Below are 23350 nucleotides of genomic sequence, written 5' to 3' on the forward strand. Positions count from 1 at the left end.
GGCAAATGCTACAGGTATTTAGAAAAATCTACATCAAATTTGCATGTCAAAACCTCCCTTCCTCTCCCATCTACCACACAATTTATGAAACTTGGTTCCTTGGGTATATTCCTCAAATACATTTTTATAGATTCTCTGGCAGATTTCATCTGATGGTTTCTCCGGAGACATTGAAAAATGGGAAAGCCTGAGTTACTTCAATTTTTCAAATTTGCTGTTAATAAAATTGACTACTATGATCCCTATAAAATGTCAGTGGATTTTTCCTTTTTAATTTGCTTAGATAAATTAAGAGCAGCTAAGTTCATGTCCTGACTCATTTTTTCTGTACTCATAATATAATGCATTTGCATAAAGCAAAGAGGGAAACATTGACTAAACTTCCAGCAATTTTAAAACCCCCTAAGGACACATTATGATTATGCCAAGAGATGCAGAGGAAGGAGCTAATATTAAATAATCATATTCATACTAGATGGGCAATGGATTAATATTTGGGTTAACCTATCACAGGAAACCCAAGGAACAGGGTTTTTTTTCCCCTTTTATAATACAGATGCAGTTCTTAAAGCCTTCTCAGCTACCACTGAAAGAACCCTTGTTTCCTTTTGTCTCTTCAACAGCTTTAAAATATTCAGTTCTCAACAAAAAATAATTTGATGATGATTAAAAAATATTATCTATCTTTAGGATTCTGTGTTCTGGATGATTCATTTTTCATCAGACAGCTCAACTAAGTAGCCAGTGGCAGTAATATTGCATTGGTTTCTTGGCTTGCCCAGTTCACGTCTCTTCTGCACTCACAGTCGTTTCTCATATCTGCCTAACTTCTTTCTCAGCCTCTTTTCAAAATACCCATTCTCTATTTCAGTCTCTTATTCTGGCTAATTTCAGTCTTATCTGTAACCTATTTCAGGGGAAATTTTTCCTCTTTTTATGTCTTTGCACCAATCTCTTTCATGAGATCAGTAGTCTTGTTGAATCTGTCACCTCAGCAATGGGCCAGAACTAAAGCACCTGCTTAAAAGGTTTCCAACATTCCTTTAAGTGATCAGGCAGAAAGTTAATAAATGGATATAATTTTTCTAAGTTTATTAGAGCAGCCTAATTTCTTGAAACAAATGCGACTTTATTGGTACTAATGAAAGTGTAAACCATGTTGCAAGTCAGGGGCAAAGAATGTGCTCTTGCAAGACAGTCACTGACTTATTTGAAAGTTTTTTATATTTTGGGATTAGGATATGCAGTAGACAAAGGCAAATCCAGTTATATTCAGATTGAAACAAATAATTGATACTTTAAAAGCCATCATAAATAATCACTTAACCATTTTTTCTTTAAGGGAATTATGTTTCTGTCATGTTATCCCAATAGATAAGTGCTGCAAGGACCTAGAGGAAGAATTGGAAGATTAACCTTGTGTCTTATCTTTCTGTTGATTTCTGACATATCCTCATGCTATGTAAGTAATTAATTTCCTATTTCCCATTACACGGTCTTCTCACTAGCCCAGAAACATGCTTGCAATCATCTCCTCAGTGTTGTCCTGCTTTCTCCTAGTCACTCTTCCTATAGTTTTATTATTTATTCTCTGTTTTTCTTTTCAAGAAGGATCTGTCTGGCTGAACCGATTGTGTGAGGCCACCATGTATACACACACACACACACTAATCACATACTTAAAGCAGTATTTCACCACATCTCACCAAAGTGGGAATATCTGCACTGTCAAGCAAGCTGACATAGAAATCTGTAAAGTAAAACCATTGTGGTGTAAGTACTATTTATTTATTTATAGATTCTTTCTTACAGATTTTTCTTCATCTTTTTGGTTAGGGTTTAGACAGTCTGTCCATGAAATGACAGTTTATATGGACCTTCTGGCCTTCAGTGGAGACACTTTAGTGCAAATTATCCATTTCTTGCAGAACTGCATTTCTTTATTTGGCTTACAAAGACTGTATGAATATAAGTGATTATAAAGGTGGTAGGTTTGTTATCTCTCCTCTCTAAGGATTTAATAATTGTCCTTTACCCAATTTTAGCTAGATAACTCCTTTACAGACAGGCATCCTAATGTAGATTTCAGCCCATAAGCACCACTTCCTTTCTGCTTAGTCTGGATGCCATGACTTTACTGTTATATCACAGATTCCTGAGAAGTTTTCTTAGGTAGTAGAATAAAATTTTAGTAGTTACCTTTCTTGAAAGGTACTTGACATAGTTTTGGTCAGAGTTAAGTTGAACATACCAGAACCATTTCAGCTTATGTTTCAGGAATTAAAATGGACAAGTGTCTGTTTCTTGCAGTGACTTAAAAAGTGATCACCTAGATTTAGGGTTTCAGAGACCAGATTTAATTAGCACACTCATGGATCAGAGAGTGTCTAATTTTAATCATTACCATAGACATTGCAGATCTACAGAAAAGTTCACATCAAACACCAGTGGAAATTAATGAGATGTTTTTAGCTGAAGACTGGAAATATTGAATAGCAGGAATAGACTAGACCACAGCTATGCATCAAGCAAGAGCCTTGTCTTCTCCATCTGGCAATTGCATACTTGAATAATATATAGAAACCAGCAAAGATTTGTGTAGTATAGCTACCAGATTCCTCTTCATAAAGGATTGTTTTGCATCATGTCATGATTCCTCTGTTGTGTTAGTAAGGAATGTTTTCAGCTTCATATTTTCTCATCATCGACTTCCAGAATTAGGGACTACTATCTAGCTGACAACAGGGATTTCCGCTGTCTTGCCTTTTCTTCTCACTCAGGTTACAGAGATGCTGATTTTTTCCTTCTCCTGAGAGCTCATGGGCTGATTCATGTTACCCTGGCTACTTGTTTCTCTTGTTTTGTTGCTAGGGTTTGAGGTTGGGTTTTTTTCTGGGGGAGGAGGGGTATCATGGGGAGGAGCAAGCAATCCACACAGTTTCATTTTTAAAGTTTTCTTTCTCAGACTTTTCTGTATTTTATTACTTTTCCTAATTTTGACTATTTCAGGTATTCGCCTGAACATCCCCATCATTTAATTTACAGCAGTCCTTCAAAACGTGAGAGAAATTTTCATACTCTGCCTGAATGCCACAATCAATTTAAAACATCACAGGCATTTTAAAACTTTTTCAGCTCATGTTCATATTCTCTACTGTACTTGTTGGACACTCCAGAACTTGTCTTAGTTCCAGCATATGTTATTAGTTTAAATTAGAGCTGCTGTAAGAAATTCATCAACAAACTGATGTCTGATGTAAAAAAGCTTCCTCATATTCTTGTGTGATTATAGCTTTTCTGAGACAGACAAAAAATGCACACCAATGGAGGGAAGGAGGGGGAAGTGGGGAGAAAATAGTTTAGAAATAAATTAGAATTACACTAAACAAGTTTGGAAAGACAAGCTGCACCAATATGAAATTAAATGAATAAAAACAGCTGCCTGTATTTGCAATTACAGGCTTATGATGCAATTGCCTGTTAATGGCCCAGTTAAATTGTGAAGTAGATAAAAATATATTAGTTACACAGATAATAACAGATATCTCAGGCTATAAATTTGATTTATATGAGGACTGTTTTCCATGACTTCATCAATGCATTAGCATTAGAAGTCTTCATAGAAAATAGTTGCTGAGCTGGTAACTCTGTCATCCATTCTCTATCATTCCATTTGGGCAAGAGTAGGACTCGTTTCTTCTTGGTCACTACTGTTGCATTTATAAATGTAGCAGTGCTTGACTCAATAAATCTATGGATATTTATAGTTTCTTCATTTTTCCTCTAAAGCTACCATACTACCAGTTTGGCCAGTGCTGGACTGTTCCTTAAGTGTTAGTACATGATACACAAACTCAGATTTCATACAGATACTTATTCCATTGTAAGCATGATTCTAGCTGCATCTCTCATTTTGGGTGAAAAAACAAATCACATAACTGGACGCATCTCCCAGGAGGGCTCTAGAATATACACCTTCTAAAAGACTGTCTCTACAACACCCATGATTATATGCTGATTGCCACATAGCTCTGGGAAACAATGACTTCTGAAGCTCCCAACACATTTGTTTGGGAAGATGTAAATAAAATCAGGATGGAAAGTTGATGCAAGAGTAAAGCAGTATGGAAGCCTTGTTCCCTTTTCATGCAGTACTAGAAGACTCCCCTGCAGGTCAGTTAGCAGTAACCACACGATGAAATCAAAGCCAAAAGTCACTGCAGTCAGAGGGCCCAAGACTTGCAGCCATGGGCCAGAGTTCACCTTTATGCTTGCAGGTACTTAAGACATTTCCACATCTTCCCACTGTGTTTCACAAGCAAGAGACACTGCAGCATAAGAAAAGGAGACCTCTGTGTAAATCTGCTGAAGACCAAGCAGCCTGGGATCAGCCAGTTCCACAGTGCTGAAGCAGGACCAGTACCTAATCCCCTCTTTCTGGGCATACTTATCATATCCTACTCTGCTTCCCATTTCAGGCTTGTTGGGACCTCCCTGAAAAAACTAAAAAGAGACTATGCTGCAGCCATCTTGACAAGACTTCTCTTTCCTTTAAACCAACACAAAGTTTTCTAAAAATGTCTAAGGCTTGTTAGCTCCATTTTACAGACAAAATACCAGAGCTTGAAGAAACAACCTGAAATCTATGCTTAGCCTAAAACTCTAAGACTGTGAGAATGAAGGATTGCGATATTAAGATGAAAGAGCTGACATGATGAAACTGATATTGATGGTAGATTTCAATAAGTAAGCGCAGAATCATATTTAGACAAGTTTTTTACAGTCAGTATAAAGAATTCGCCTTCCAACAGCCATTCTTCTGAATAAAAAGAGAAGAGCTATTACCTATTACAATACAGGGTTGAAAGCCATCTACCCAAAGCCTCAACAAAAGCATTAGAAATTTCGAAAAATTCCAAAATTCTATTTTCCTCTGCCTTCCATCTGTGCACAGTTTGGATGTGTTAGACAATACTCACTGTTTCCTGACTACTTACTCAAGCATGTGTTTAAATACAGTCAATTTCCATTAAATTAATTTCTTGTGGTTTCTGAGCAGAAGTTCTTTTTTATTGCTTTTATTTTATTTTTCTGCCTTGTTTATTTGTTTGCTGTAAAAATTGGAAATGGCAAGTTAATGATAAAAAGGAATAAAGGATGCTTGTGGTCCATCTCAGTTATAGTTCTAGACTATAGTTATTTCTGTGTTCAATTAGTTTAATAGTATTATTGTCGCTTCAAGAGACTCCTACATCTCTAGGTAAGAACTTCATGCATGTAGCAGATGATGAAAAAATTCCTCACTTCATGTTCATTGCTATTTCTGGAACTTGTAGAGGAATTTATTTGGCCAACTTCCTCCTCCCTGTTCAAATGGCCAACTTATTGGCAGAGCCCAGGTAATAGGATCTGTCTACTTCATCTACTTTAAAATATCTGCAACGTAGACATCTCCATATCCTCTTGTTTCCTAGAACTCTCCCCTAACAAGTGGAAGAAAGAGCTACTGCTGTATCTCATCTCATCTCAAGGTAGGCATCTGAAGTATATCAGATGCATCATGCACCTCACATCTTACTCTCTTTACAAAAATGATATAGGCAACTGCCTCAGGCACAGATATTCAAAATTATGTAAGTCAAATTCTTCTTTCAGATTGTTCTCTTGCAAGAACAAAATGGAGACTAACAATAATTCTTCCATCTGTGGATTATTAGATACATTTTACCATATCTAACTAATAGGCCTTTCAGAACTAAAATGCTTGGAGCAAGCAGCCCCCTGAAACTAAACTGAGCAAAAAGAGGGCTCTAAGCTGCTGTAAGAAGGAGATCAGCAGACTGTCCACCTCTGAAGGTAAGTCATAAAAGAGGCGTTATCTGGGCACAGAAGAAAAAATGAACCACCTAAAAAAACTGCAGACTCCTTCAGGTAGATTAACTGCATGAAGAAGTACAGGAAGTTCTTATTTTACTGCATGTGGTTCTCTTTCTGATGGGCACATTTCTCAAGGGAAAGGATTTTTCCTGAATTATAGGGTCAGAGGAGCTCTGTGGGGAAGGGGAAGTTCGGTAGCTTCTATATGGAGTCCAACCTCCAACTCAGCAGTTACAGTTTTGCTGCCAAAGTTGAAACTGGAGAGGTTTATTAGTGGAGCTTCCAGGAAAATTAATGCCCAGTGTCACTGTCAGGGACCATCACTGGCATAGATACAAGCACTATACCGGGCTCGCAGCTGGTGAACCTATGAGCTGTGGAAGCACTTTACAACAGCACTACCAAAAAGTCTAAGATACATAAGTGTCTTCATCACTTGGCTCAAAAATGAGTGTTTTCTCCACAAGTTCAGTTATGTGCACTCTTCTGTCAAATTACTTCCAAAATCCAATTATACAAATCTCATTTTTCAAACAGCACCATCAGCATAAACAATATCAAATGTTACAAACTGTGATACATGGAAGATCTGCACACCAGAATCCCTATTTATAGACCACCTGCTATCTGAAACATACAACAAAAGCTAAAACATCAAAGCAAAGTCTCTTCTACCATTGCGTTTGGTTTGCAATAGCCACTTAGTAAACAAAAGAGGACTTTTATCCAACAAAGATGCTTAAAAAGCCAGATCATTTTTCTAAGAGTTCCGTGAACACTACATGAAGAATTAACTAGCAATAAGGAAAAAAATAAATCCTTCTTAGCACATTCCTTTCTATCCTGGAACTTGAATACAAAGTCATTAAACAGAGCTGGAAGAAAATGCTGGAAATAAATCTTCCCAAAACCACATTCCTGAGACTTTAAGCAGCTTCTCAGTCTCATGAAATCAACCAACAGGAGCAAATTCTCCATAATCCCAGCAGCACTGAACACAGACTGCAGGTATAACTTCTCTGTACTGATTGCAATGAACACTCCCTACAAGAGACCTCTGAGCAGCTCTGGCTGCTACACTTGGACAAAGGTAGGAGGTTTCATCCAGTGCCCCAGAGGTTATCAAGGCATATAAGTAACTGATTATAGGCAACTATTAGAAACCAGCATGAGCTGATATATCCAGGCTGCGCATGACAGAAATATCCAACTGTCAGTGAAAGGCATTTCACAGGAAACAATCATGCCATCTTCATCTTTGTTGAGATATTTTTATCTCCACAAAGGAAACATAACAAGAAAAACCTTGGAACTCTTTTTAAAATATCTTACGATTTCTTACCTTAGCACTGACCTCTCCATATTCCACAGACTATTGTCATGGTTTGAAAGCAAAACGAGTGAGAGGCTCCAAGTCAGAAATACAATTTAATAAGAAGAAAGGTAAAAAGGTAAAAATAAAATAAACACAATAACACAAAGGATCACTGACAGAGTCAGAATACAACCTGAGCAGGATGGTGGAAGCAGTCCAGATGAGGTGCTCTTCCTGAAGCAGTGATCCTGTAGAAAGGTCTGGTAGCTCTGCTCCTCTGGGAATCCAGTAGGTAAGGGCTGCTTGCACTGTCCCACATACCAGCTTATATCCAGGTGAGAATGCTTGGCTCCTCTCCCTGGGCAGAGCATCTCACAATGGGATGAGGAGTTGTGAAGTGGGTCCTTGATGGCCCATTAAACAGAGATAACCCCTGGAGGGAGTTACCTGTGAGTCATGGGCAAGGCATTAATGGGCCATTAACAGAAGACAGCCCAAAGGCAGGGGGCCTGGGAAGAACACTGCCCCACTTGGTTTAACAGTTCATGAAGATGGTGATAGAATAAATACTTTGTGTACATCCTTCTCTACAACCCAGGACAACTATACACTACATGTCTCGTTCTCTTAAGTGATAATTATCTGTTCACCTTTCTCAGCTTCTCTTTTTTTCTTACTTTTCATCTGTTTTCTCTCCATTCAATTCTTTTCACCCTTCAAATGTTCCTTCTGCTTCCTATGTAACAATACCTATTTCTTATAGAGATGGTTTAGCTGATATATTATTAAGTAAATTCTGAATAATTGTTCTTAACATGTATTTTCTTTTGAAAACTGCTTCCACTATTTTGAGACTTGGAAGACATTTCCAGCTCATGTCCAAGGTAATTTTTCTTCCTCAAGAATATTAGCAAGTCTACTAAAGAACACTGACTATGTCTACAAAAGCCTGTCCTGTCTACAGATCCTTAGAAAGTCCTTCAAAGGGTAAATTATTCTCATGATTAGTTTTACTAAATAGTTAAAATTCCTATTTAAATTTCCCAAATGCTTTTCATAATATACATTTTATGAAATTATCATTTGTTCTTGCTTATGCTGTGCAATACATTCATGATGAAGTAGCAAAGAGATAACAGTGAAATTCTTGCTGATAGTATTAGGTTATTCGATATAGTAAATGTGGGAAATTAATATGAAGATGAATTTGAATTCTGAATAACTGGGCAATGAAACAGTATATGAAATTCAATGTAGACAAACAAATTTAAAAACATTTGTAAAAACATCACAGATTCTTCATGGAATACTGTCTCTGATCTGAAACAAGTGTGAGGCTGGAATACATATTTGAGTAGAGAAGTAATATTCAATAATTGTCAAGATAGGAAATTAAATGTTAGGAACAATTAGGAAAGTAACAGAACAAAACAGAAACCATTATTAGGCCATGGTGTAAACCCACAGTGCGCCAATTTCTGAGATACTGTGTGGGATTCATGTCTCTCCATTAAAGAATGTATATGGAAACAGAAAGAAAAAACAAAGTGGTGTGAACACATAAGGATTTGGAAAGGATTCTGTATGAGGAATGAATAATGAGATTAACTTCTGGCCAAAGGGATGACAGAGACAAGAATGGTGTGGCTATAAAGTCACATGTGATGTGGAAAAGGTGAGCAGTCAAAAGCTCACTCTATCTGCTGGTATAAGAACCAGGAACAGCAAATATTCCTTACAACACAAGTCAAAGGGCAGATCTTTTCTTTGCAAACAATGCACAGCTGAGCTGTGAAACTCCTTCCCTGAAGAAACAGAAGGTGAAAAATATTGACATTTTCTCTATAAAGGGTGGTAGGAAAATCCATTGATGGATATGGAAAACAGAAATTACCTCCGTTCCAATAACCTCAGTGTCACTGAGTGTCAGGAGAACAATTTGAAGAAGCCTGCTGACAGAAATGGGATATTGATATAAATGAACCTTCTATGTGAATCCATGTAGACACTCAATAGCTTTATCCAGGCCTGAATCACTAAAAAGTTCTTAAGGAATGTCCCTGCTGTTCCATAACTGATAGGAGTTTGATAACTTCTTTATCAGATCTAACTCAGGACAGTTATCCTCTGGACAAGTTTCTTGCCAAGGTGACCTTTTTAAAGATGCAGTCAGCTTTGATGGAAATTGTTCCAGATTACCCAGAATGATCATATTTTCTCACTGGTGAAGCCCTTAAGTGGACAGCCTTTGGGGTGGTAGTTTTATACTTCCTGACTCTAAATCTCCAACAGTCTAAATCTCTGAGGAGTTTTGGCCCAAAAAGTTTTTGAAAAAAGAGATAGCAGAGTGGTGCTGCCTTCTAGCAAAATACATATACATATACAAACAAGATGAAGCATGTTTAAAGAGTTTCCAACAAAATAACACCAGGCTAGGCATGCCTAACACCTTTAAAAATTATGCATGAGCTACAGGGAGGCCATGTCATCTTGCTGTTCAGAATATTTGCCATGACTTAAAAAGACGAAATATCCCATGTGCATTTTAATTGATCAAACAGTCCATAATAGCTTCAAATTTAAATTCTCAACTTTCATTAATTCTTGAAATTATTAATGCTATTCATGGCCTCAAAAATATTATTCTACCAAAAATCCCCAGACTTATGAGCTCATCTAAATTAAAACACACTGTTTGCATTATTCATGTTGAAAACTTCATTTTATTTCAGTGGAATTATTCATTACAGGAAAGATTGTGAGTATAATCACTGGACTCCAACTGCAGTTACTGAGCCTATTCCTGTCTATCTGCTTACTCACTCATGGCTCTTTACTATGATATCTGAAGACCTCCTTCTTTGTTATTTGCTAATATTGTCAGATATCTGGTGAAAGATATCATACTTTAAAAAAATAAATAAAAAGGTATTATCAGTGTTTGTTGTCTTCTGAAAATGTTAGGCATCCTAGTAGCACACATTCAGAGTATCAAGGCTAGAACTATTTTCTTTAGCAGTGCACTCAGCAAGTCTCTAACTAATTTATGTAATTTAAATCTCTGTTACACTGTGACCATGATTTAAGCAAGCCTTCTTTCTTTAGGTGTCCTACAACATCTAGTCTCTTCCCCTCTTTGCCTCTTTTCTCCTTAAATAATGTTTCACTTTCTCAAGAAGATGTCAGTGACAAGGTAGCAGAAGCAGAAAAACACTGTCATGTTAGAGAACAAAGATATAAATTCTGCAGCATCATGGATTAGATTTTTTCTGAGACCATCTCAATGATGACCTGTAGCACTCCTTAACCCAGGGAAAATTGCAGCTCCTATGTACTTCCACCCATCCTAGCTGCCTCACATTAGGACCACGTTAGGTTGTTGGTCAGAATGCCCTGAATATGTCCATTAGCACTCAAGCTGCATATTTGAGAAGCTGAGAATCAGGTCTCCAACACTCATCTGTAATTCCACTTCAGCCATCTCTTTTCAGCTCGTGGCAGGGTTCACCTTTTATTTCTTGGCCTCTGATCAAAACTAGCTAATTACCAAAGCAGCATGAAGCTGGCATGATTGACAGATAAACACCCCATGAGTGAATAAAAAGCTGCATTTTGAAAGGATAAAACAATAAAGATGTTTCAACAAGAAGATAAACAGCAAGCTTCCAGCAGGGAGTGTTAAAATGTTCCCAGAACATCACACCAGAATGGGTTTTTGTCATCTGGCTTCACAAGAAGTGACAATCTCAGCTCAGGGTATTTGATTGACTCTAGCTCATATATTCAGCTTGTGAAGCAACTGATATTCTGAGAGCACCACAGGAGAAGAGGACAGGTAGCAGATTGCATCCAGAATTGCTTGAAAATATACTTGTAAGTTTTCTGGAGGCAGCTGGAGAAAGGAGACATGGAGTAGAATTAAGTGTTCAGTTCCCATTCTCTTTGTAGCTACTTGGATGTGGGTAAGGAATAAATTTGAACTGAATTAACTATCACAGCCAAACAGCAAACACTCTCATACCTAAACCTGTATACAGATATAACACATTGTTATTTCCGGATACAGAAGCATTATATTCATTAAGTACAGCCTTTTGTATAGTAACTTAAAGGAGGTTTAGTAAGTGTAATAAAAGCTTTTATTTGTCTGGAATACTGATTTTATGAGGAGTTTCTTCATGGTGGTTTTATTGCTACTTATCTCCTGTAACAGGCAAAATAAACTAAATTTACTAATTCAAGATGGCAAAGTCATCGCAAGTTACGTGTTGCCACTCCATTCAAAGCTGTATTTACAGAAATGTTCAATTCCTCCTTATTCCTCCTTACAAAGAGTAAATTTCAAATGAATTTTTAAATCCAAAACCAAGTTCTACCATTACAGTCTATTTATTTATCAAAAATTCTATCCTTAATTATCTGCTGTGCTATAATGCCTGTAAAAATATGTGTTTTTTTCCAATTCCAGATATTCTCTGATTCTATCAAAAGTTTTCTGTGATATTTTGTGAATAGAAATTAATACAGAAAGAAGTTTCTATATGTGTTTTTCTTGATAAATTTAAATCGCTATTTGGTCTGACATTAAATTTATCTGCTACACCATAATGAATATTTTGTGGCTTGCAGGACAGTCTTCTCTCTCAAACTGTAATAGTATCAGACAATCTACCTTGCTTCATTATATTATATTAATTATATTTATCATATTATCACAGCAAGTTAGAATCATGCAGTGGGCTAGTAATGTTATTAAATCACAGTACAGATTCTGTTTTGAAAGATTATTTTCTGATTTTTAAAATGTGTTACAGGAAAACCACAGATCTGCATCTATAGGACCAAATACAGCTCTGGGGAAATAAACACTCCTTGGAAGCCTGGTGGTTTATTCAAGGCAGTGTTAAATTTCTATTTAACTTGCATCTCTGTGAATACACAGAACTATTTTGGTGATTCACAGAGGATTCTAAGTAGTCCTTCAAACACAAATGTGAAACCTGAAATTGAGGCAAATGAAAACAATCAAAAAGAGGAAATATGTTGTGAAAGTAACCAAAAATGTTATGTTGGTACACAGCTATAATTTATAACTATGTACACAGGACTGAGGAAAAAACCTCAACTAGATTTCTTCATGTTTATGGTAATTCTGGAAAAAAAAATTATAGGCTGCTGCAATATCACATAGCCCATTTGCTATTAAATGAAGATTTCCTGTTTTGAGGACCACCCAAGTGCAAATATTTGCTTCTCCAAGTGCTTTAAAATGTTAAGTCACATTAGTTCAACATATAAATACAGAAATAAGTTTCCTTAAGAACTTTGTCTTTCTGAAGAGAGAAGAAATATACTGGATTAACCACTTCATCCAGCCTTAAGAGAACGTCAAATCCAAAAGTGTATTTGATGAGAAGTCTCAGTGTTTATTTCATGGTCCCTGCATGGTGCCAGCATAACCTGGAGGAGTGAAAAAACCACATTTGTGTTTTATATTTGATTTTGGAATTGGAGTTACAATTTACATGTTAAGAGCTAAATATTTTTCTTTGTCCAAAGTATCAGACTACTAAATTTTAGGCAGTGCCCAAGCTGTTCCATAGTTTTCCTGCCCAACGTTTAGTCAAAAGCCTTGACTGAAGTATTCTGTATATCAAATTGCTCCTTTCCACTAAAAAGAGAAAAATGCCAGAAAGTGGATTCTCATATTACCTGAGCAAAAACCCCATATTTTTAATGGATATCAAGGTCAAGGATGAGGAACCTCTCAAAAGAAGCTCACTAGGATAAAGAGAAAATCTTTTCTCTAGTCGGAATTTCTGCTGTATCAGCTGTAACATCTAAATGTTGCCATCCAGACAGTGCTAAAGCAGACATTAAAGAGAACCGAACTAAAAACAGAAGAATAAAATGAGAAAAAGTAGAGGCTGAAGTAGCAGTATACATCTCATACATATTGCTTTATACCAACTGCTCACCCATTTAGCGTTTCTAAAAATGATGAGGTTTGTATGTCAATGTCATTTTTGAATGCAAATATAAGCAGGCTAAGATTTTGTTCTCATTTCCCAACATTTTCCTTTCAAACAAACAAATTTCAGGTATATCTTGTTTTAGACTTTGAATGAAATATCTGTAAATATTATGTGCCTAGATTCATGCAGTGTCTTGGATTGAAAGAAGTAGTATTATATCTACACATAGTGAACCCTGAAATCTCAACTAAATTTAAAAGATATTTTTTTTTTAATTGCAGAATACATAACATTTAGAGTAAGGTGAACAAACAAATTTACCCTGCCTATAGTAAAATATAATACAATTTTACACTGTTTTATTTCTCTACATGGTCACTGATCACTGTCAGCGAGTTAGAATAAAATTTGAAACAACAAATTGAATCAACTCAACTATTCTCCCCTCTGTCCAAAAAAACCTCAGTTAAACTGATCTATGTTCATATAATTATACATTCAATTTTATTACGTAAGTTCCAGGGGTCCAAAGGTGGTTTTGAAAGTCCTAAATAAGATTTAGCATATAATACAAGACTTTCTCTTCAAAAGTAGGAGTCCTTATTTCACCTTTCAAGTGTGAAGTTTGGACACAAAAACCTCACAATGGTCATTAGACCATAAGTAATTTTCTTTATTTTCCAGTAAAGCTCACATTAGCTCTGTTCAAGGCTTAGTCAACATGTCAGTTCACTTCTTCCTAGCTCAAAGACTTCTGAAAGGTTACCAATAGCATTTGCAAGAGTATGTACAGTAGAAAAAATATGTGAATTATTATAACTTCTAAATAATAGGCTTAAAAACCATGACAACAATTACAGTTCTCCATAATACATTCTTTAGAATTCAGAGATTTACTCAATCACCTTTCAGCTCTCTTTTAACAGCTGTTAACAACCTATTATTCCAAAGCCTTGTGCTAATTCTACATCTATAAATCTCCAACCCAACTAAGACTCACTAGGTCTTTGGAAATAGTCTGCATGACACAGGAAGCTAAGTGTAGAGTGAGTTCTTTGAGAATGTCTTGCTGCAATCACTAAGACTTCAGCTGCTTCTTGTGATGGTTCCTGCCAGATTCAAGATAACAAAATCAAACATCTGTTGAGCGGACAACAGAATTGTATTACTACAGTCTCATCCTTCCCTTCAAAAACTATTTGCAGTCCCCTCATGCGACTGCTAAGCACAAGATTCTTTCTTCCTATGGCACCTACCATTATTCAAAACTTCCTTGCCTTAGTACTATTTTATGCTTATGCTCAAAGCAAATCCTAATGCAACTGTTGTACACAATTTTGTATTGTAATGCAGTATTCAAAGTTAGACATTTTCTTTTTTTTTTCCTTCTTTTTTTCTTCCAATACTATTCACAGTGATTTCTCAATTGACAAGTCTAAAAATTCTGATATCCACTTCAGCAAATCTATGCTTCACAGTCTTCAAAGAAAATTTTTTCATCTCTAAATTATTTAATCATCTCTAATTAATATCATCTCTAAGTTATTTTTCAGAAAGATAATTTTTAAAATAAACATTGAAATTGAAACTTCTTTAGGTAAATTAAGTTGCTGAACCTTATTCTATGCATTTTTGCAAGAATGTGTTCCAGAACAGTTCGTGTAGAAAACATTTTTTCTTTACTCTTTTCTTTTTAATGTACATTTTTCCCAAAATAAATACTTCACTTCAACTGAAATCAGACAAGATGCTTCAACTAAGAATTTAATGGCTTGAGGAACCTATGAGAGAGAAAAAATGGGGTCAAGGAAGAAAATGTAAACTCACATATAAACAACAGGTCTCTGCTGTGATGTTGCATTAGAGTGAAAACAGTTTTGTATTTCTACTGTGACAAGTGCTGTACTATCTGCCACTACTGTTTCTTCAGCAATTAAACATTATGAATTCAAAAGCTCTCTCTAACTGTCTGGAAAGCTGTGCTGCAGTCCAATTTTAAAATAGATTTTAAAACTCCCAATACTGCAGCAGGCCTATCCATTATGGTTTAATGTCAATAATGGTAACACAATCAGTGGAGATTATTCGTACCATTTAAACATTTCACTTCTCTTTAGAATTTTTTCAAGATAGTTGAGTACAGCACCAAAAAAAAAAAAAAAAAAAGATAATTCTTTAAGGAATATTGCTTCACTGAACATGTGAAGCACATATTGAAAGCTTCTAAGGAGGTTTAGCAGCCTATTTTCAATTTAAAGCATAAGAACTTGGAACTCTGTGAAGCATCACTGCCAGAGAAGCTAAGATCACATTAACTGGAATTTCTTTCCTCACAATTAATTTAAAAATACTTTCATTCATTAAGCCTTCATATCAAAGGGATAGTAGAAAACCATATTAAGTAATAATTTTAATGTAAAAAATATTAAATTCTTACAGTTTGGTCTGGACCAGTAGCTAGAGAGCTATCCAGAAGGACTCATTAATGGGAAAGTACAGCTTCAGCTTCAGCAATTACAGAACTATGAAATATAGCTTTTCCTCTGTAGCACAGATATTTCTGACTCAAAAGCAGGAACTGTATTTAAAAAGCATCTAGAAAATATCTCCTTTCAGAACAAAATCATGTTGGTTGTGCAATTCCACATAATGTTCAAGTTAACAATTCACTGGTTCTAAGGCATGCTTGTGAGAAGCTCTGAAGCTAAGCTTAATAAAATACTTTTAATTTAAATCTTTCCTTGTTTCCCAAATTCACAATACCACATTTCCATAAGGCTGTCATGAAAAGGTTGAGTAAATGAAAAACTGACTGGTAAATAAAAGCAACAAAATACGTTTCTTAATTACTAAAGGAGTCATCATCTACCCATGTGTATCAGTTTGCAGTGTATTCATAAAAATGTTTACTAGTTTTTGAAAGAGAGTACTTGCATAACAGTTTCTTATGCAATGTTTAATTGGAATTTTTCAAAAACAAATTGCAGAAAATCCAGTATTTACTGCTATACTTTGGGACAGGCAGACCCTTAAGAAAAGAAGGGGAAAATACATTTTGTTTGGAGACATCCAAGTGTCTGTGCACTAACAGAAGTTTTTAGAGTGCAATGACATCTTCCCAGGAGTGTAGTTTACAGATTGCAACAGATATAGATGGGTTCAAAGGAACAAGGAGCAGGCACACCATGAGACCTCCAAAGGGGTGGAAGGACAGAATTCCTGCAAAGAAACAGGCTGTGCTCTGCTGCCACCTAGAAAGATACTTGTTTAAGAGCTTTAAAACCAATTCAGGACTTAGGATATTTCCTGCAAAGGCAACACAGACAAAGATTTGTCCATGATGCCCAATTTTTTTGTCTTCTTCAAGTGACTTCAAGTGACTCTTTTTTAGAAAATCCCATGATTTCATGTGGAATAATCCCTGGGTTTTAAAACCTCTTTAGTGTTTTGATGTGTGCACAGTAAGAGATAAGCTTAGAAAACTTAGCTTGAAGTACTGTCACAAAATCACTCAACACAAAGCTCAAATTATTTTTCTGAAAAATCTTCTCTTAAATATGTCATTTATAGTCTATGGGATCACATGATTATCAGCCATGGCCACTTAAGTCTCTAGCTCTCTGCCTTGTCCTTCCCCCAAAGTTTGTGATGAATTATACAGTTAGAAAGCCAAGAGAATATTTCATCCACATCTAAGAAATGAAAAGCACTTCCAACATCACTATAACAAACTCAATAATTATCTTACAAAAGGCAAAATCTTTGAAGTACTGGAGAGATCAGAGGCAGCCGGTGTGTCCTGGGTTAACTGCTAAGTGACAGCTCTGCAGCTACATTTCTGATAATAGAAAAACAAAGTCCCAAAGTGATCTGTAAGGAAAAAAAAAAAAAAAAAAAAAAAAAAAAAAAAAAAAAAAAAAGGAGAAAATTATAAAATCCTGCTTGAACTCAAAGTTATGGGTTGCAGATTCAAAAGGGAAACTTATCACACCTGCTGGCAGTTATTGTTTCATCAACTAAGGGACACTTCTGCATAGTTAAAAGACTTATTCATTATTTGATTGTAGAGGATACTGAGTAACAGGATTTAGCTTTGAAGTTAAAATCTACCCTTCTCCCCTTCCCTGATCTTCAATCTGGGTAAAGCCACAGCCTACAGCTCCTATAATGACCAGGATCAGGATGAAAAGAGTCTTCCAGCCTTTTCCTGTGCCCCTTCAGGAGCCCCTGAGAAGACCAGCAGCTCCTACAAAATGCCACATCAGGTCGGCAGCATAACTCCTGCCTGCATGTAGGGGAGGCACAGGCAAGCACTTGGCAGGCTCACAGCAGTCCCAGGAATGGCCCATGATGAGCAGGTCCACAGTTGCCCTGACAATGCCCCCACATGGCCAACAATCTGCCTCTGTGCTCCTTCCCTGGTGTTTCTCCTCCCCACTACAGCTCCTGCCTACTCACCCCCTCCCCAGGTCTCAGCTGCTGCAAGGGCAGATTCACAGCTCAGGAAAGATGACCCCAGTACAGAAAGCTTGCTTAAGCTCATCCCAGTACTTAAGAAAGCTCTCAAGTTCTTGCTGAACCATTTTTAAGAGGTTTTTTTAATCATTATTATTGCTGGTTATTTTTATGTGCTGATTATTTCTTTGAATTCAGAAATATAAGAACTATTCCAAAAAAGGTGGACATTTCATCCCAGATCTTAGCTTTTATCATTTCTCATAAAGAAAAAATAAAAAAGGAAAATAGTGAATATTAAGAATAACCTAATTGCTAAGTGGTGGAAAAGGCTAAGCTTTTGAGAATAAAATTATTTGGCAAACAGTGTTCATGAGTTCACACTGAGACAAATTTAAAAGATGATGCATACATTTATTTGGCACCCAGCAGTATGAAGCTAGAGGGGGCAGACACATAGCAAAGATCAGTTTATGGATAATCTCATTATAAGGTGTCCTTTAAAAAGAGAAAATTATACTTACATTTATATCTGTATTATTCTGATCGAGGCAGATAGTACAGAATTAAAAATCTGACTTCGGCCAGGAAATTAGTCTATGTAAATAACCATATTTAAACAAAATATCTGCAAAGTTGGCATTCTCCTTATTAAGTTCTTTTTTCTTCTTAGAAAACCAGGAGTCATGTGACAGACAGATTTTTGCATCTTTAAATCTCCTGTGTGCCAGGGAAGGATGCAAAGGTGGGTGCTTAAGGAAGAGCCAGGGTGATCATGACTTCTTAATGGGAATGTTGAAGCAAAAGCTGCAGTTTCCTCTACTGGGAGCCCCACAAACAGCAACTACCAAACTAATGTAATGAATGTTCATAACAAATTTGGTTTAACAGGTTCTCATAAGTTCTGCCATTATCTCAACTTTTCTTGCCTCATGTTGGGTGCTTAAAGGGACAGTTTTGGTTTAAGCCAGCAGGAAGATAAAAATGACACAGCTTCTCACTTGCTCAGCCTTCTTCCCACTGCCTCCACTTGCCCCTCCAGGGAAATGGGAGAGAGAAGTGAGGGAAAAAAGGTAAAATTTGTAAGATAATTTAGAAGGAGGGAAAAGGAAGAGGGTAAATAATAATAATAGCAATAACAATAATAATAACAATAATAATAGTAATACAAAGAGTTAGAATGTACAAAACAAGTGATATTCTGTGGAGTTGGGGACCACTCACCAACTGATGCCAAGCCGGTGACAAGCAGCAGCCCCCAGCCAGCTTTCCCACTAGTTTATAAACTGGGCTTATGGTAGAGAATATTCCTTTCTCCAGTTTGGGTCAGCTCTCTTGATGGTTTTGACTTTTAACTTCTTGTTCTCCCCAGTCTCCTCATTAGCAAAGTGGTGTGAGAAGCTGAAAAGCCCTTGATTTTGTTTTAGCACTATGTAGCAACAGTCAAAACGTAAGCGTGTTATCAACATTATTCTCATCCTGAACCCAAATCACGGCACTATATCAGCTACAAGGAATAAATTTATACCAGACAAAACCAGGACATTACTGTAATTAAGGACTTCCATTCATCCATAATTATTGAAAACAAAAAAGTTAATATAATTCAGTTGGAGAATTATCTATATAACAGTATTCTGTCTCCTGAAACATTTACCTTTGTGTGTGGCACATATGGCCATGACTACAAATCTTAATTTCAACCAAGACTGCTATTTGACAACTAACTCTCATGTTCTTTTGAGAGCAGAAAAGAAAGAAAAATAACATTTGGTGGGGAAATCAAATGTACCCTTTACTCCAGGTGGTTTGTAAGCCTTAGCTAATGGTGTCTATGTTCCCTGTCTGTCTCCTCAGGAAACCACAATACCAACACTGGATAGAAGCCCTTAGGTGTAACTACTGCTGATAACTCATATATACCAAGTAGCTTTCATCCTTGAGTATCATGAAATGCTTTACTTTTTTTTTTTTTTTTTTTTTTTTTTTTTTTTTTTTTTTTTGCACAGATTCTTTTATTCATCAACAAAAATGCTACTCTTTTGGAATTAGGACATGATATTTTGTTCTGTTAGTACTGCAAACAATATTTAAGAAAGGATCTTCATAAAAACTAATTACAAAAATGCTTAACTTTTAGTAATTTAACTAAAGTGAATATTTCATTAATAGCACTGAGACAAATTTTTTAGTAGGCTCAAGGAAGAATGAAAATCATTTCTGTTAACACCCAGGTTTGCCTTAATGGATTCACTTGATGTGGGTCATATTCAAGCTGAGATTGCAGTCCAAGTGGATATGATATGCCCATAGCATTAGTTGCTAAAAATCTAACAAACTGTATTACCACAATGTCCTCTACAAAAATCGTACAGTCATCTTGTTCTCTAATTAGCCAAGGGTCAGTTATACAGAGAACTAAGTGTGTGTTTTTGTTGTTGTTGTTGTTTTTTTTAATAATGTTTTTCATATATTGGAAAATATTGCTCTATCAGAAATAGAACAACAGTTAATAATTGCACAGTTTAGGGTTTAGATCATTCACTAAAATCAAAGTTGGACTAGATCAGAGCCTCTGCATTAGTTAATATTAAAAAAAAAAAAAAAAAAAAAAAAAAAAAAATTAAAACCCCCAAAGAAATCTAGGAAGTCATAAAACACACACGAAAGTAAGCAGCCTTGGCTGCCCAATACCAACATGATTGAGTCTTCTTTGTGACAAGAATACCTAGATCTCAGAATAAAGGTCAAATTTGACAAAACAGAAATCCAAACCAGCAGATCACATTCCAACTGAGTCTTCTCTTCTGAAGCTCATTATGTCTTCTGCACTGTCTCACTCATTACTGGAGTCCTTGCCAGGTCTTGGCTCAGCTTAATCCACAGTGGGAAAACCCTTGAAACTTCAGTTACATAAAGTGGTAAAAAATTATTCCTTTTGCAGCACTAGTTCCAAATGTGCACTTATAATCCCATCAGGAATGAGTAAACCTTAAAATGGATTAGGTAAATCATGTTTTATGCTACTCGTTATCAAGACATGTTTTTGGCAGCATTCGTATAAGAGTAGTTTGATATATTTTCTCCACTAAAAGGGAGAAACCCCTCATATCAACACACTTCCCACTTACAAATCATATAAATTTATTTTCCATCAGAGAATGTGTCACAGGGGATTGAAAAATTAAATTTAATTCCACTTCCCTCATAAAAAGGACCAAAAGGTGCTTTAGCATGTCCCTTGGTTACTTAAAAATTTATTAGTTTTGAGAGGAAATGTTTATTGAAATTAATCTTTAAGTTGTCAAAGATCAAAATGTTTTTAAAAAATCACATAAAATCCCTAAAAATTAAAGCTTTGGTTTTGGATTGTTACTATATCTCTGAGTAGATGCTTAAAACTATGCTGACTCACTGTTTTCACATCAGATATACTCATTTCTTCAGAAAAGTCCTAAAGATATGACAGAAAGGAATGGCATCAGTGAGCTATTTTTACTAAAATCACAGCTCCTGTGATTCTTAAAAGCACAAAGTTCTGGATCATTTACTTGAACCTCAGTTCTATCCTATGATTATATTAATACAGAGGTTGATTAATATAAAAGGGTTTATCAAATACAGTGCAATTCAGTGCAATTCCAGTGTTGGAAGAAAATTGGGTTGTGTTTGATAATTTGACAGCTGACAAAGACAAGAGAAAAAAGATTGTTATGTTTAATTTGGTAAAGCTATTAATCTCTTCAAGCTTGTACAATATAATGTTTTATCATATTTTTCCTTTCCAAATGGTCTACATAATAATAATTTGGTCACTACTAACCTGTTTCTAACTACAACATTGACAAGGTTAATAAGTCACTTATCAGTTTAAATCCAGTCCCTCTCTAATATCCCTTTTTTTTAGAGACTGACATTTACTTTAAAGAAATATATCTTTACTCTCACAAAATAGTTTCCTGCTTCTGACCATGAACTTGCTGAGACCGTGGGAATAGATACCAAAATAGACACAAAAGACAAAATTCATTATAAAATTCCCCCCTCATTATTAAAAAAAAAAAATCATTGTTATTCCAGTGTATGTGAGAAATTTGGTTTTGTCATTTGCATTTTTTCATGGTAGATTCTTAAACTAAAAGATCAGAGGATGAATTTGCCTTAGTCAGCAATGTTTGAGAGATTCCTTTTGTAAAATCTCTCCTTTTCTCCCATTCTTCCAGAAACATCATTCTCATTATATCCACTTTTAATCTCATTCCTCAGAAAAGATTCTACATTGTTTCTGAGACAAGCCTGGAAAACCTCCAGGGATGTAGATTCTACCACTCTTCTCGGTGTGTTCTTGGAAGAAATGTCCAATCTAAGTTATTCAACTTGCAGCTTGCAGGTTTTGTCCCTTATGTTGCCTGCCACAATTAAGAAGAGTGTGTTTAAAAGCCCCCTTCAAGCAGTTTTAGGCTGCTGTGAGTTTATTTACCATTTCTTTTAACCTCTTGTTTTTCAAACTAAACAAGCCCAGCTCTGTTAACCACTCCTCACAATTTTTGTGTACTGGGCCCTGAGTATCCTGTCCTCTGCTGGACCCTCTGCAGCTTCCTGACATCCTCTTGAAAGTGGTTGTCAATTCCCAAACCCTCCAATCTCCTGCACTCTGTAGAAGATTACCTGTTCAGAAGGGACTTAAGGAAACCTTTTAAATGTGCCTGACACCACACACTCAGTCACTGCTTACTGAAGGAATGCAGTTTTGGGAGTTAGGTAGAATAGATTTCAGGATGTGACAGAGGCAAAATGAAATATATATACAACATACACAGGGAAAACACAGAGAAGATGATAATAAAAAAGGGATAAAAGACAGTCACTGTGCCTATAAGAACAGGAACAAAGAAAGAACAAATAGCCAGGATTTTTTCCAGTGTACCATTGATTAAGCCTCAAAAAGCTCTTTTCCCTTTGACAGAGTGAAAGCACTGCTTTTTAAGGAGCCATTTGTTCCTTTCCGTGACTGTAGACTCAGTAATCTTATTTTCTTTTCCTGCATAATTTGGATTAGTAAACAAGATTTTTTAAAAAGCGTCACATGTCTGTGTGGTTTCTGTTGCCCCCTTTTTGCATGACCAGGTAGTTGATACTGCAGTACTGAGTCAGCACAAATTCAGTGTCACACCAAGAACCCTTCTTTAGTATTCAGTGGGAAAACACCCAGCCCGTGAGGGCTGCTGGCCCTTCAGGTGGCACTGCTCCTTGCCTTCGTGCTCCTACCCGAGAACAAAAAATCACCAAAGGGTCATCACTGAGTTTAATTTTTAAATTTTTAATTTAATTTTTAATTTTTTAATTTTTCTGCAGTAGCAGGCTAGGTGTCATTTTGATATTTGACATTCCCAACATTTAGTGGAAGGCTTCCTGAAGTTCTGCATTATGTTGAGAAATGCCTTATGCTGTTGACACCAAGCTTTCTTTGGGAATTGTAGTCTAGCTAAAGACAGGCACAGAATGCAAATTGGAGATGGCGAGAAAACTAAATTTCCCAGAAAGTTAAATAAAGTGAGTAGTAAAAACATATCCTAAAAAATTTAGTTGCAAATAAATCATAGCACATGAAAGACATTTCCAATGTAGTTCTTTATAAGTTTTATATTAGCATATGAGACTTAAAAAGAGCATAGCATAATTACAAAATATTAGCAGAAATCACCACTTCTGCAGATGAAAGGCACAT

The sequence above is a fragment of the Zosterops lateralis genome (genome assembly GCF_965231275.1).
Source record: "Zosterops lateralis genome assembly, chromosome: 1".
NCBI classification, from domain to species: Eukaryota; Metazoa; Chordata; class Aves; order Passeriformes; family Zosteropidae; genus Zosterops; species Zosterops lateralis.